Source organism: Vigna angularis, chromosome 11, assembly GCF_016808095.1.
Source record: "Vigna angularis cultivar LongXiaoDou No.4 chromosome 11, ASM1680809v1, whole genome shotgun sequence".
In the NCBI taxonomy this organism is placed as follows: domain Eukaryota; kingdom Viridiplantae; phylum Streptophyta; class Magnoliopsida; order Fabales; family Fabaceae; genus Vigna; species Vigna angularis.
Genome location: NC_068980.1, coordinates 16,160,232 through 16,176,199, shown reverse-complemented (window position 1 = coordinate 16,176,199; position 15,968 = coordinate 16,160,232). Strand labels below are relative to the sequence as shown.

At 35.8% G+C, this 15,968-nt stretch overlaps 1 non-coding gene across 1 annotated transcript; it reads right to left on the bottom strand.

The window, feature by feature from the left end:
- Positions 1-10,221: 10,221 nt before the first annotated feature.
- TRNAS-AGA (transfer RNA serine (anticodon AGA)) lies at positions 10,222-10,303 on the bottom strand. Its single transcript has one exon. It is a non-coding gene; the product is annotated as a tRNA-Ser (tRNA).
- Between the last annotated feature and the right edge of the window lie 5,665 nt (positions 10,304-15,968).

Here is a 15,968-nt window from a genome sequence, read left to right as displayed (position 1 = left end):
CTTTAACTCTTGTGGCAGTTGTGCAAGTGTTTTTGTGAGAGTCTCCAGTTGTTTTATTAGTATTTTGTTCTGTGCTAGCAAGGCGTCATGAGATTGCAACTGTAGAAATCCTTTTTGTTGAATAGGAGCTCGTCTTTCACTGTTCAGTTCGTTATCACTAGTAGCCATGTTTTCAATTATTTCGGTGGCTTCCTCTGGAGTCTTCCATTTGATATTGCCTCCAGCTGATGCATCAAGCATCATCATGGTTCGTGAACCAATACCTTCAAGGAAGATTAGGACTACTTCTCCTTCGTCAAATCCATGCGTGGGAGTCTTTCTCAATAGGCTTTTGTACCTGTCCCATGTGTGACCTAGTGTTTCCTCCATGCCTTGTCTAAATGAAGAGATCTCTTACTTCCCTTTGTTGATTTTAAAGCTTTGTTGCTGCCATTGTTGTTGTGGTTGGTTCTCAAATTGTCCGGCAGCTTGCCAAAATTGGCTTTGATCCATGCTTGAGTGAAGTTCCCACCAGTGGTTGAGTTTACTTTGGTAGGATTGAGTGCCCATATAGTTAAATTCTTGACCAAATTGCATTCTGCAGACATTAGGCACAAAACCCTAAAAACAATTGTTAGCACAAAAAGATATAAAAGAAGATATAAGATCAGAGATAAGAAGATAAAATAAAAACAGAAAAACAGAAAAATAAAAACAGAAAAATAAAATAAAATAAAATAAAATAATAACCAAAAAATAAAATAAAATAAAATAAAAACTGAAAAATATAAACAGAAAATAAAAATTCGAAATTTAAATTAAAAATTCAAAAACAAGTCAAAGATAATCAATAATCAAACAAATAAACTAGTTAAACCACGAGTCCCTGGCAACGGCGCCAAAAAACTTGATGACAAATTTATGAACACCGAAAAACGGCGCCACAAACTTGTTTGACCCTCGACAAGTGTGACCGAATCGTATCAAGTAATAAACTCGGTAAGATCAAGTATCGTTCTCCCAAAGGACTCACGGCCTAGTTAGTTATTTGATTCGTTGATTATTTAAGACTTGTGAACAAATTCTTGTGGTTTCAAATGCAAAAGACAATAAGTAAATATGTATGCATGAGTTTGATCAATGGCAAAAAGGAATAAAACAAACACGTAATGGATTATATGGATGAGTATGTTGTTGGGGTTATCAATTTCATCTTATCCACTCTCATATACTTTAGGAATTCAACAATCTTTTCATCAATGTTAATGTCACTCTCTAAATCACCTTGTCAAGAAGGCCTATCCTTAATTACGAGTTCATACAATTCCTAGCATTCCTAGTAATTAGTTCTGAAGTGCAGGAGCTTAAAGGCAACCAATATACTATTGGGAGAAATTCCCCGGATCTAGACTTCCCCGTACGTTCCCATATCGACAAAATCAATAATCATGACATCGAATCAGTTAAACAATGCAAGCATTAAGTAAAGAGGAAAAACCCTAACTACTGATGAAAGAAAGCATGGATCTCAAATAAGATGTTTAAACACAAATTCCATATATGAGAGTTTCACAAGATTACATTGATCCCCCAACAACAATACAAGGTTTAGTTCACCATATTCATGGTGAGACTAGATGAATAACAATGAAAGAATGAAAGATAAAACCCTAAAAAGGTAGAGAGGTAGCCTGAGCATCCAAGATCTTCCTTCAAAGGGGTGGAAAAGAGAGTGTTTGCTTCGTCCCAGCCAAAGATACAAACCCTAGGAAACCCTAAAGCTCATATACTATTCGTAAAATTATAGAAAATTAGGCCCAAGCCCAAAATAGTACCGCTCAGCGGTAAGTGCGCGGGCTCGATTCTTCCCCTCAGCGGTCATTTCACCCCTCAGCGGAGCTAACGTGGGTTTCTGAGTGCCGCTCAGCGATAAACTACCGCTGAGCGGTGGTTGCGGCTTCTCCTTTTGCACTTTTTGATGTCTTTTCTGATTCCCTTTCTGTTCTTCTTCACTTCTTTCACCAAATTCACCTTAAAACCTGCATAAAACACTGAAATCAAGCATAAACCTGTCCAGCTCTCTTATTTCTGAAAATATAACCAAAAACATGATTTCAAGCTAGTTTCTAAGTGTTAAAGGTTGCTTTTAGTATCAAATTTAAGCATGAAAATAACAGTTTTTCAACTGTTATCAAATCCAATTTGTTTCGTTTATATCATATTTCATCATCTTTCATTAATAAGACCTCAATGAGATCAATTTGAACAAACGTCTCTTAAGATACCAAATGTCGAACGTTAACTTCGATTCTGAACAAGACCGAACGCTTGGAGTGAGACCAAAGGTCTCCAGTTACAAGCGGATCAAAACCGAGAGAGAGTGAATCATTAGTTTAAGAAAGGGAGTGATTAACATAATCTTTCTTGAGAACTATTAGAACCAAACGTTTATATACTAAGTGAGCCAGTTGGATGAACTGACTCACGAGTTAGACCGAACACTACCAAGCCTAGGCCGAGTACTAAAACTCTAGGCTGGAACCAATTTAGACAGGCATTGAGGGACATCAAATAAGGATACTTAACTGGATCCAGTGAATAAACCGAACGTCAATAAATATACTTAGCCTTTGAATAAGTTAAACATCAAGAACAATCAGAATGTCAGTCAAAGACCGAGCACCGACAAGGGCGAACCCTATTGAGTTTGGACGAATGTTCTTATTATATACATATATATATATATATATATATATATATATATATATATGTGTGTGTATATATATATATACATATATATATATATATATTACAGAAAGGAGAAAGAGTGTCTGGTGTAAGACTGAGCAGTTACTCAGCACGAGCACTTGGTGTAAGACCAAGTACTACTAACTTATAGAGAAAAGGCTTGATAAATATAATGGATACCATTTTTAGTAGTGTTTAAGAACAAACGAATTATACAAAAACATATAGATATACTTGGGTTTATAACCAATTACCAAGGGACGACTACCCTTGGCCAAACGCTTATGTACAAGTATTACAAAACAAAGACGCTCGTCCTCAACTAGGATTCTTCCCAAATGAAATAATCCAATTCTAACCAAGTCCACTAGAAAAACCGAACGGTCAAAGACCATTCAGTGACGAACGTACACTTTCATAGGGAATTACATACTTATCATTCTTTACACCAATTCATTTCCTCAACATCTATTTTCATACATTCATACAATCAAAACATATCAACAATCATACTTCATATTCATTCAGCAACTCAACAAACATGCATCCATTAAAACGAACGTAGAAACGAACATACAATCAAGTTATATAAGCTTCCCTTACCTCTAACGTGACCGAACGCTTCCCGATAATGTATATGGTTCACCTCTATACGCCCTTCTACCCTCAACGTTTGACAATCCAAACTACACCAAGTGAAAAGTCAACACTATTAGAACCACTCATTTGATTAGAGTGATCAACACATGAAACCAAGACTTGGTTTGCATGTCCATGAAACGCACGACTGAAAGAAGAGAAGAACTTACCAGCTCAGATTCATAAACTGAATGGTTTAACTGAAAGCTCTTGACGCCGGAAGTGCTTCTACGGTGCCTGAATGGTGATCGGAGAAGAGAAAGTGAGTGTTTTCTTATAGAGAAGATGAAGAAATCTAGAGAGAAGGAGGAGGAAATGGTTCAGAGATTTGGAGAAGAAGGTGAGCATGCAGAGAAGTGGCACAGGATTTTGGAATTTGGCATTTACCACTACCGTCACCCAGACCGAACGTCCACTCTCCTGCAGCCACTTGTTTTCCACTTTCTGATTTTGGCGCCCACCGTGGAGCCGAGAGCAAGCTGAAGAAACCCAATGATGACCACAAAAAACACGAAGATGCAACAGAAGCACGAAGATCCAACATTCTCATCAAACTAACCCAAACGGTTGGGAAAAAAGGGAACCAATACTCCAGCAAGTCGTTCAACCAGACAGTTTCCATTCGGCCATTCGGCCATACAGGTAATCGGTCATTCAGCCATACAGGTAATCGGTCATTCGACCTCACAGGAATTCGGCCATTCGGCCTCAGAGGAATTCAGTCATTCAACCTCACAAGTATTTGGCCAGTCGACCTCACAGGAATTCGGCCATTCGGTCTCATAGGAGCTCGGCCCCTTCAGCCTCGACTGCTCGGCATTTGGCCATTCAGCATCTACTGCTCGGCCTTCCATGGCCTCAAGTATTAGGCCATTCGACCTCCACGTATTCGACCCTTCGGCCTCAATCGCTCAGCCTTTAATGGCCTCAAGTACTTAGCCAAATTTGGCATCAAGCGTGAAACCTTCCACCCTTTGGTCATTCAGTCTCACAAGGTATTCGGCCTTTCAGCCCCACTGCTCGGCCCTCCCATGGCCTCAGGTCACAGCACTAAAGCAAGTACATCCCGGCCATGACACATCCTAATACGAAATCTTCAGTTTGGTCTAAAACATTCAACTGAAGACCGAGGAGTCTTACTCGATTGGCCGTTCGGCCTTATAGCATAACCTATTTCAATATTAATTGTATAACCTTGTGAATGCATTGGTTTATCTGACTACTCTGTTTCTCACCATGTAAAATTCGAATTGTTATATTTCTTTAGTGTAGATAATCACATCTTACATACAAATTATAAGAGCGGAAGCTAGAGAACCTTTCGTGCTGAAGCACTGATGACAAATTTATGAACACCGAAAAACGGCGCCAAAAAACTTGTTTAACCCTCGGCAAGTGTGACCGAATTGTATCAAGTAATAAACTCGGTAAGATAAAGTATCGTTCTCCCAAAGAACTCACGGCCTAGTTAGTTATATGATTTCATGATTATTTAAGACTTGTGAACAAATTGTTATAAGCTTCAAATGCAAAAGACAAAAAGTAAACATGTATGCATGTGATGATCAATGGGAAAGAAGAACACAAACACTGAACGAATTATATGGATGAGTATGTTGTTGGGGTAATCAATTTCATCTTATCCACTCTCACATATTTAGGAATTCATCATTCTTTTCATCAATGTTAATGTCACTCTCTAAATTACCTTAAACCCGATGTCTTGGCGAAGAAAGCCTATCCTTAATTATGAGTTCATACAATTCCTAGCATCCCTAATAATTAATTCTGAAGCACAGAAGCTTAAAGACAACCAACACTCATATCCCTATGTCTAGGTAATACTGCTTTTGGGAGAATTTCCCCAGTTCTAGATTTCCCCATATGTGTCCATATCGACAAAATCAATAATCATGACATCGAATAAGTTAAACAATGCATGCTTTGAGCAAAGAGGAAAAATCCTAACAATTAATGAAAGAAAGCATGTATCATAAATATGATGTTTAAACACAAAATTCCATATATGAGAGCTTCAAAAGATTACATTGATTCCCCAACAACAATACAAAGTTTAGTTCACCATATTCATGGTGAAACTAGATGAACAATTATGAAAGAATGGAAGAGATAGAAAAACCCTAGAAAGAGAAGAGGAGAGTCGTCACCATCTCCAATTCTACCCCCAAGGGGTGAAAAATGGGTTTTGCGTCTTCTCCAGCCAAAGATACAAACCCTAGGAAGTCCTAAAGCTTATATTTATATTATTCGAAATATTACAGAAAAGTGGGCCTAAGCCCAAAATAATGGCGCTCAGCGGTAAACTACCGCTCAGCGGTAAGTGCGTGTGTTGAATTCTTCCCCTCAGCTGCATTTTCACCCCTCAGCAGAGCCAACGGGTGTTCATTAGTGCCGCTCGGCGGTAAACTGGCGCTGAGCGGTACTTGCGGCTTCTCTTCTTTTGCACTTTTTGAGTTCTTTTCTGATTTCATCTCTATCCTTCTTCACTTCTTTCATCAAATTCACCTTAAAACCTGCATAAAACACTAAAATCAAGCATGAACCTGTCCAACTCTCTTATTTCCAAAAATATAAACAAAAGCTTGATTCCAAGCTAGTTTCTAAGTGTTAAAGGTTGCTTTTAGTATCAATTTTAAGCATGGAAATAATAGTTTTTCAACTGTTATCAAGCACTCAACCAGGGAAACACTCCCAGACTTGGGACATGTTCACCCAAGAACACCTAGTGTATTGCGTATAGGGACACACGCCCAAGAACACCCAAGCGCATTAAATATAGGGATACACTCCCTCTGGGACATGTTCGCCCAAGAACACCCAGTTCATTAAATATAGGGATACACTCCCTCTAGGACATGTTCGCCCAAGAACACCCAACACATCAAACCTAGGGGACCACCCCCCATAGTCTAGGCCATGTTCGCCCAAGAACACCTAGCGCACACCAGCATAAATGCAATCTACCTATTATGGAACTAGGTAGGTGTTCGGCAACTCGACCTCAACTGTTCGGCCTTCCATGGCCTCAAGCATTCCAACATTCGGTCATTCGGCCTCGCAGGTGTTCGGCCATTCGGCCTCAACCGTTCGGCCTCAATCGTTCGGCCTTTCATGGCCTCAAGCATTCCAGCATTCGGCCATTCGGCCTCGCATGTGTTCGGTCACTCGGCCTCAACCATTCGGCCTTCCATGGTTTCAAGCGTTCTAGCATTTGGCCATTCGACCTTGTAGGTGTTCGGCCACTCGGCCTCAACCGTTCGGCCTTCCATGGCCTCAAGCGTTCCAGCATTCGGCCATTCAGCCTCCTAGGTGTTCGGACACTCGGCCTCAGCCTCATGGTCTCAATCGCTCCAGCATTCGGCCATTCGACCTCGTAGGTGTTCGGCCACTCGGCCTCAACCGTTCGGTCTTTCATGGCCTTAAGCATTCCAGCATTGAGCAACGCTTAGAAGCATGCTCCCCAATACAGCAAATACAGCCTCCCTCAAACTCATAAGTCCTATAGTTAATCATGGCTAAAGTCGAACGGTTAACTCGGACTTGGGGGGCATATGTATGGTATATAATCAGGGACCGAACGGTTAACATCCAAGACCGTTTGGTCTATCTACTGTAGCAGCGCTTGTCAACCAGGTCAAACTAGGTTAAATGATGTTGGGCCACAATGCTCGTCAACCAGGTCAAACCAAGTTAAAAGGTGTTGGGCCACAATTAGGTCAGCATTTAAGTTATTGAGCTAATAATCCAGCAGAGGATAAAATAATCAAATATATCTGATTAAAGATATTCATAAAGTTGTTTATGAGCAACCGACCGGATTTTAAGGTAAATCTGTTTAAGGTAAGTCTGTTTATATTTTATTAGGCTTGTAATAACCTATAAATACAGGGCCAAGTCTAAAAGCCAGGTACGTTCTACTCACACTTGAAAATACTCCACAGTGATGACAAAATCACTTTCTTGAGAGCTAAGACTCCATAACCTACGCCTATACAACCGAACGACATCCAGAGTCCAAACGAGCAGAATACTCGATCCAGACGTTTAGAAGCAAGGAAGACACGTCAGAAAAGATTAGTCTCTCGATCCTACAAAACCCTGCCGAAACACAAACACATTGAAAATCAATCACACACTATCATAATCAATTTCATTGTCTCAAAAACACACCCAAAATTAATTCCAACCACTCAAATATGTCCTACCTCGGCAAACGTATTTCAAATTACAATGGAGGCCATTTTTGTCAGTGACTCTTGTTTCTACATTACATCCTCCCATATTTCAGTCTTCATGCTTGGATGGTTAATTGCTTCCTCCAACAAATCTACGTTTTCAAATCATCACAAATTAGCTTAAACAAACGTATGATAAAGTCGCATTCGTCCTCACAATACTTTTAACAGTGTCATCAATGTGTTTTATAATCATAGTTTACTTTTCAAGCCTCATATATTGTTGCATAATGATTGTTCCTTCTCTGACAAAATCTCATTTCTTCAAAACCTAGGTTGTTGTTTCTGCTTGTAGTGCTGTCTGAATCACCATCCATATAATGAGGCCACAGAAACTACTATAAATGAAAGACAATTAGCACAATAATCACACAACATTGTCATGATTTACATAATTATGCTCTGTGATTTTCTTCCACCACCCAAGTTTTCAAATTTAAACACAATAAAAAATTATTTTACGTCCACAAGCTGTTTCTTTAGAAGGGGATCACAAAGATGCTTTTATGTCATTGACTAGTTTGAAATTTTATTCTCCGCCAAAAAAAAATATTATATATATATTACTTTTATTTTCTTTCTTTTGGTAAAGGTCTTTTGCGAATCTAGAAAGCTAAATTATATATTATTAACTCAGTCTTGATCTCACTTTGTTGTCTTGGTCATGTCTAACTTCTAACTAACACAAGTAAATAAACTATCTGTTACACCGTTATGTTTTTTTCTTGCAAATTGTACACACATATTCATACAAATTTGAATAATTTGATTTTTTTAACTAGTTTCTGGTGCAACCACACAATCATGAAGCGTGTCGGTAATATATATGCATAATGGTAAAAAACAAATAGTACAGCAAGAACTATTCATTCAGAGCCAGCCATGCTTCAATTATTATTTTTTCATGTCAAATCAGATAAACATAGCTTTAGTTTTATGTGAAAATTATGCAATAATATTACCCCTCTCGTGAAAATAAGGGTGCACAAATCCTTGGAAAAAGTGTGAAAAGTTCTCATTTTAGTATAATTAGTATCACTTCATTTACATTTTTTTTAAATTGTTACTTTAGTTTCTGAAAATGTATTTAATTATTTCTTAAGAACAAGTTTTTTAAATATATATTTTTCATTATATTTAAGTATTTTTAATTAAATTTTTAAAAATTGTTACTTTAAGTATATTTAATTAAATTTTTACCTAAAATTTGACATATTAATCGATTATAATTTTTTATTTTTATTTAAATTCAATGTTTCCTTGATTTTGTTATCATCAAAATAATATGATCCTTAATTTTATATTATCGTCTTACCATTTAAATCATACATTTTCTCTTTAATATATTCTAAATTGATGGAGAACTTATTCTTTCTTTTTCCAAAACTAAATTGATTGACAAACCCAAAAAAATAAAAAAAAATTATCAACGAATAAAAAAGATAAAAAGGTAATGATCTTGTTATCTTGAGAATATGATTAAATTAATTTTGATTTGACCCTTAAATAATTTTACATAAAATTTTAAAAATTTAAATATATTTTTCTTCATTAATCTCTTAAAAATAAAATGATGATAAAAGTTAAAACTATTAAACAATAATAAACAAAATCATTATAGAATTTCAATACTTAATTGGCTTTATTGATATTATCTTAATATAAAGTTTAATCGAACTTGGAGAAAACAAGTAATAAACGATCTTTCAGTAACTTATTATATTTTCTTTGTCTGTATATTAAAATAGATATTTGATTTGGCTAATGGGTAGCCATAGAACATAGGTTTAAGGGTAGGAGGTAGGAAATGTGTCAGGTCCACGTCAGCAGGAAGCAAGTTCACTAGTTGTTTTTACTAATTGGAACACAAATAGATGTTTGATGGGCCACGTGGGTCCCTTTGTATCCTCATCCATTGCAAGCCATTCTCGAATTAGGACAATGGCCCAGAATGATTGACTTTTGATGGCCCAATAATGGGTCCATGATTGGAGGCCCATATTACGAATCTTGCTAAGTACTATTAAACTGACTCTCACTCCATTCATTGGAAGCATTCAAGAAGGGTTCCCAAATAAGATCACAATATTAAAATAAAATCAACAACAAGCTTGACTTCAAAGAAAAGTAAAAAGTGATTCGTACTTTTATTTATTTATTTATTTGGGAAAGAAAATTGTGAAAAATTGATTTATAAGTTAATGGGGTCCAATTTCTTTTGATTTAGGTATACCCATTCTTTCTGCCAATAATATTCATTCATAATGTTATTTGTCACTTCTTATTGTTTCTTTTTTCTTCCCAGGAAGAACATGGAGGGACTAGCCACAAACGTTGACAAATCAAACAACAAGAATTATCTATCACATTTAGTTTTTTTTTTCTATATTATTAATTAGGCTACTTGCCTAAAACAATAATTTATGGAAAATTATTTAAGGTTTAAAAAGTGCAGAAATTGTAGGATCTATATTTTGTTTCTATAGGATAGGTAAAAAAAATACTAGAAAAATGAGAATGGTGCCTTAAGGGAAACATTACAGACTTTCATATTAGTTTCAAAAACTTATTAAATATAATTATTTTTTACAACAAAAAGCGTGAACAACAGGATTCAAACCTGCGCGGGCAGAGCCCACATGATTTCTAGTCATGCCCGATAACCACTCCGGCATGTTCACTGCAGTTGAATTTCTAAAACCAAATTTATAACTTATAAAACAATAAAATAAGGTTTGTCAGTTGCATATACCAGATCATATCATTTAAATGTTTGAGGGCTAAATTTTTCAGAGTGTACAAAAACATATTGGAAATTAAGGGTTCAAAACAAAGAAGAATTTTTATTCACAATCCATAATAAATCTCTTATTTGTTGAGTTTAAACATGTGAGCTAACTCAATTTACAACAACTTCAAATTGTGTCGAGTTAATAAAAAAAAGTCAGTTTTTCCTTCTTTTTTAAATATGGATCAAATTCGGTGCAAATGCAAAAATAGAATAGGGTCTTCTAGTGTTTCGGGTTAAAGGCGGTATATAGGGTCTATTGTTTTAGCTAACCTAGGATTTTGACAAGTTCAATAAGCTTTTCTTTTCTAGCCTTAAGTATTATGAAAGAATCATTGGGCCTTACAGTACTCTAATTCTATTACGTTGCAGCTCAAGTACTACTGCAAATGCTGAATACGGTCCAAGTAATGTTGTAGATGCATAATTGAAAAGATTATCAGGCCAGTAAATTTATGTTAAGAATTTTGTTACTAAGTGACGTGTTATCTTTTTAGAGGAAACTGTCATACCCATGTGAAGAAATATTAGATATAAGGAGTAGTGCTTTTCTGTTTTTTCTCTGGAAAATGATATTTCAACAACAACTTTTGACAACATTTTGACACGAGACACGTGTCAAAATGTGAGTGGTCCACATGAAAAAAAAATTTAAAAATGAAAATGACGTGGAAAGAGAATTGGGGGAAGGGTTTGAAAGTGAAGAGGTTCATTTTCTCTCTTCAGAATTTGAATCTGAGGCAAGGTGAGAGAGAACCCAAGCTTAGAGAGAGAAAGCGAACCCTAGAGTGAGTCCCGCTCCCTCCCACCCAGCCAACTCGCTTCTTCCCAGAAACGTGTCGGTGTAAGCGTAGTCCGCCGGAGTTTCGCGTGACGAAGTGGTGTCCGTTCCGGTGACCGATAGCGTTGGAAGCTTTGATTGGAACCGCCACCGACAAAGACGCGTTTTGAGCTACCGTCGTTTACGTCTACTCACCCACCCAGTCATTGTGGTTCGTCTTCCTTAGAGCGACACGATCCTTTGTCCGTCGGAGTGTCGCCGTCGACGTTTACCCACCCACCCATCTTGCTCCGTGCCACCCACCGAGAGGCGTTGGTGTTCATTAAAGCGTGGTCGGACTGTCTTTGTTCATTAAATGTTGGTTTAGTTTGTTTAAATTTGTTAGGGCATTTATGTGTTGTTGTGTTTTTTGGGTATTTTTCAAGGTATGGTTTAGTGTGGGTTGAAGTTGTGTAGAAGATTTAGTGGTTGATGGCGTTTTTGGGTGGAAAGTATGAAGTTTTTTTCTAATTTTTTTGACCATTTACTGGTTTAGTTCTTTCGACACAATTATTATGCCATTTATATACAATTTCATGTCCAAGGAACCATTTTTTGTAAAACTCATGGTGCAGAAACTACAGTGGTAGCAAAAGCAAAATAAGTGAGGACTTCAGGCAAATGTTTTGCACAACCAGGTCAACTATGTTGCAGGTACAACACTTGCACACTCCAAGCCAACCAAACTTGTAAGTTTTTAATGTTTATTTCTGCAAATAAAAAATTTTATTGTTTCATTGATATGTTAAATAACATTATTTGTATTTTGGACCTTGTTTGATGTCGGTATGATTGTGGAGTTATTGTTTTGAAATTTATGGAGTTGTGGGATGTCGCTGAGGAATACGAAAGTAACACAATGCCTACCTACAGAAATGTAAGGTATACAAATTTTCATTTTTGGGAACTTTGATAGAAGATGTTGCATTTTATTGATATATTGTGCATTTATCTCTTTGCAGGAGGAACTGCGACAGGTTATGGAGAAATATGTTTGTGATTGAATCTTGGATGTGGACAATGTGCGGAGGGATGAAGTGTTGCAAGATTTAGGCCTTATGTAGATGTTAGTGAATAGGGATTTTTGCAATATGATTGATGTTTTGTTTACAACCTTTTGAATATGTATTGATGAGGTCTGAATGTACATATTTTTTGCTAGAAATGTTCAAAGAAATGTATTGGTTACATTTATTGATAATCAAATTTGAAGATTAGAATGATCATTGTGTACGATGTATGTACTACAGTCCCCACGAAATTTGGATGTCATTATTTAAGAAATCTTGTATGTATAGGGTTCTATGTAGAATAAAAGATGAAAGGTGCAAAATATTTGGCTTAAGTCTTATTGAATGCGTCAACATGAATTGTATGTCCACTAAGTATGAACAAAAGTGTTGTGCACTTTAAAATGAATGTCATTTTCATAGTTAACCTGGATGTGCAAAACCTTTGTCTGAAATCTCCACTTATTTTGTCCTTGCTACCAAAGCAGTTTCTGCACCATGAGTTTTACAAATATTGTTTCCTTGGACATGAAATTGTATATAAATGTCATAACAATTGTTTGGACATCACTTTTATGTTCAAATATTGTTAAGGAAAAAATTGAAACTTGAAAATGAATGTCATTTTAATAGTTGATCTGCCTGTGCAAAACTTTTTCCTGAAGTCCCCACTTATTTTGACTTTGCTACCAAAGTTGTTTCTGCATCATAAGTTTTACAAATATTGTTTCCTTGGATATGGAACTGTATATAAATGTCATAAAAATTGTCTGGACATCACTTGTATGTTCAAATATTGTTAATGAAGAAATTGAAACTTCAAAATGAATGTCATTTTCATAGTTGACCTGACTATGCAAAACCTTTGTCTGAAGTCTCTACTTATTTTTCCTTTGCTACCATTGTTGTTTCTACACCATGAGTTTTACAAATATTGTTTTCTTGGACATGAAATTGTATATAAATGTCAGAATAAAGGTCTCAACATCACTTTTATGTTCAAATATTGTTAAGAAAGAAATTGAAACTTGAAAATGAATATCATTTTCATAGTTAACCTTGCTATGTAAAACCTTTGCCTGAAATCCCTAATTATTTTTCCTTCGCTACCAAAGTTGTTTCTGCACATGAATTTTACAAATATTGTTTCCTTCGACATGAAATTGTATATAAATGTCATAATAATGGTCTCAACAACACTTTTATGTTCAAATATTGTTAAGGAAAAAATTGAAACTTCAAAATGAATGTCATTTTCATAGTTGACCTGGCTGTGCAAAATCTTTGTCTGAAGTCCCCACTTATTTTGCCTTTGCTACCAAAGTTGTTTATACACAATGAGTTTTACAAATATTGTTTCCTTGGACATGGAATTGTATACAAATGTCATAATAAAGGTCTCAACATCACTTTTATGTTCAAATATTGTTAAGGAAGAAATTGAAACTTGAAAATGAATATCATTTTCATAATTGACCTCGTTGTGGAAAACCTTTGCCTGAAGTCCCCAGTTATTTTGCCTTTGTTACCAAAACTGTTTCTGCACATGAGTTTTACAAATATTATTTTCTTGGACTTGGATTTGTATATAAATGTCATAATAATGGTCTCAACAACACTTCTATGTTTAAATATTGCTTAGGAAGAATATTTTGCACCTTAATATTCCCTAAATAATGACATCCAAATTTCGTAGGAACTACAGTACATACATCGTAAACAATGATCATTCTCATCTTTAAATTTGATTATCAATAAATGTAATCAATACATTTCTTTGAAAATTTCTAGCAAAAAATATGTACATTCAGACCTCATCAATACATATTCAAAATGTTGTAAACAAAACATCAATCATATTGCAAAAATCCCTATTCAACGACATCTACATAAGGCCTAAATCTTGCAACACTTCATCCCTCTGCACAATGTCCACATCCAGGATCCAATCACAAACATATTTCTCCATAACCTGTCGTAGTTCCTCCTGCAAAGAGATAAATGCACAATATATCAATAAAATGCAACATCTTCTATCAAAGCTTCCAAAACTGAAAATTTGTATACCTTACATTTCTATAGGTGGGCATTGTGTTGCTTTCGTATTCCTCAGCGACATCCCACAACTCCATAAATTTCAAAACAATAACTTCACAATCATACCGACATCAAACAAAGTCCAAAATACAAATAATGTTATTTAACATATCAATGAAACAATAAACTTTTTAATTTGTAGAAATAAACATTAAAAACTTACAAGTTTGGTTGGCTTGGAGTGTGCAAGTGTTGTACCTGCAACGTAGTTGACCTGGTTGTGCAAAACATTTGCCTGAAGTCCTCACTTATTTTGCCTTTGCTACCACTGCAGTTTCTGCACCATGAGTAATACAAAAAATGGTTCCTTTGACATGAAATTGTATATAAATGGCATAATAATTGTGTCGAAAGAACTAAACCAGTAAATGGTTAAAAAAATTAGAAAAAAACTTCATACTTTCCACCCAAAAACGCCATCAACCACTAAATCTTCTACACAACTTCAACCCACACTAAACCATACATTGGAAAGTACCCAAAAAACACAACAACACATAAATGCCCTAACAAATTTAAACAAACTAAACCAACATTTAATGAACAAAGACAGTCCGACCACGCTTTAATGAACACCAACGCCTCTCGGTGGGTGGCACAGAGCAAGATGGGTGGGTGGGTAAAAGGCGACGGCGACACTCCGACGGACAAAGGACCGCGACGCTCTAAGGAAGACGAACCACAATGACTGGGTGGGTGAGTAGACGTAAACGGTGGTAGCTCAAAATGCGTCTTTGTCGGTGGCGGTTCCAATCAAAGCTTCCAACGCTATCGGTCACCGGAACGGACACCACTTTGTCACGCGGAACTCCGGCGGACCACGCTTGCACCGACACGTTTCTGGGAAGAGGCGAGTTGGCTGGGTGGAAGGGAGCGGGACTCACTCTAGGGTTCGCTTTCTCTCTCTAAGCTTGGGTTCTTTATCACCTTGCCTCAGATTCAAATTCTGAAGAGAGAAAATGAACCTCTTCACTTTCAAACCCTTCCCCCAATTCTCTTTCCACGTCATTTTCATTTTTAAATTTTTTTTCCATGTGGACCACTCACATTTTGACACGTGTCTCGTGTCAAAATGTTGTCAAAAGTTGTTGTTGAAGTATCATTTTCCTTTTTCTCTTACATATTCAAATGAGTTTGAACTGGGTTGAATATGAATTAAGCTATAATTCACCCAACAAAACTAATTTCATAAACTTTTTTATAACAATTATTTTCTATTTTTAATTATGTAGATTAATAATTTAATTTTTTAAACACTAAAATATTGTTTAATAATATTTAAATAGTTTAATATCTTATTAATTTATTTATTAAATTATATATATTTACACTTTAATTTTTAAATATTTTATAATGTTTGATAAAACATGAGTATTTTGATAAAATTATTATGAAAATGTGAATTGAATTAATCTATTTTAATTAAATTGGATGAATATCTAAAATACATGGTGAATCGTTTAACAACTCTAGTGCCAATGTGATATACGTAATTTAGAATTGAACCTTGCACATTCTCTTTATTTAGGGCATGAATATATTATCACAAGTCACTTTAGTTGTTTCTGTAAAATATGTTTAACCAGTATGTTAGACGATTTCATCAAAAATAACTTTATTCAGTATAGTTA